Here is a 503-nt window from a genome sequence, read left to right as displayed (position 1 = left end):
CTGAGCAATGACACACCAAAATACCATTTAGGAATTAAATGCACTTTCAGCAAGAAATTGATAAGAAGGATGTGTAGTGAGCTTTTGTTGTGCTTCAAAAATGCTTTGCGATTATCCATGACCCTGATGAGTATTCGAAGCCTCATAGCTTGTGGCAGGTCATGACAGTATGTGTTAACTTGGACAATATGATCATCGAGAACGAAAGAGATGACCCGAGGAGTTCCTATGCAATTGTCTCATGGTGGGGCCGAAACGTCGCCCAAATAGGATCCAAGCATTTCACCAAGCACACCGAATGATCGAGAACCAAGAAGCTCACAACCAACTTCAAGAGAAATCTTGTTGAGCAACGTTGGCCACTTCATAGCATTTGATTCCTGTGCATTTTATCATGCTTAATTTGGATTCTCATAGTTCATATTGACCGTATGTTGCTTTTGAGTTTCAATGGTTAAGTTTGAAAGCATTAATGTATCTGAATTGTATGAATTGACAATTTG

This window comes from Triticum dicoccoides, chromosome 7A, assembly GCF_002162155.2.
Source record: "Triticum dicoccoides isolate Atlit2015 ecotype Zavitan chromosome 7A, WEW_v2.0, whole genome shotgun sequence".
In the NCBI taxonomy this organism is placed as follows: Eukaryota; Viridiplantae; Streptophyta; class Magnoliopsida; order Poales; family Poaceae; genus Triticum; species Triticum dicoccoides.
Note: the sequence above shows the minus strand (reverse complement) of the source record.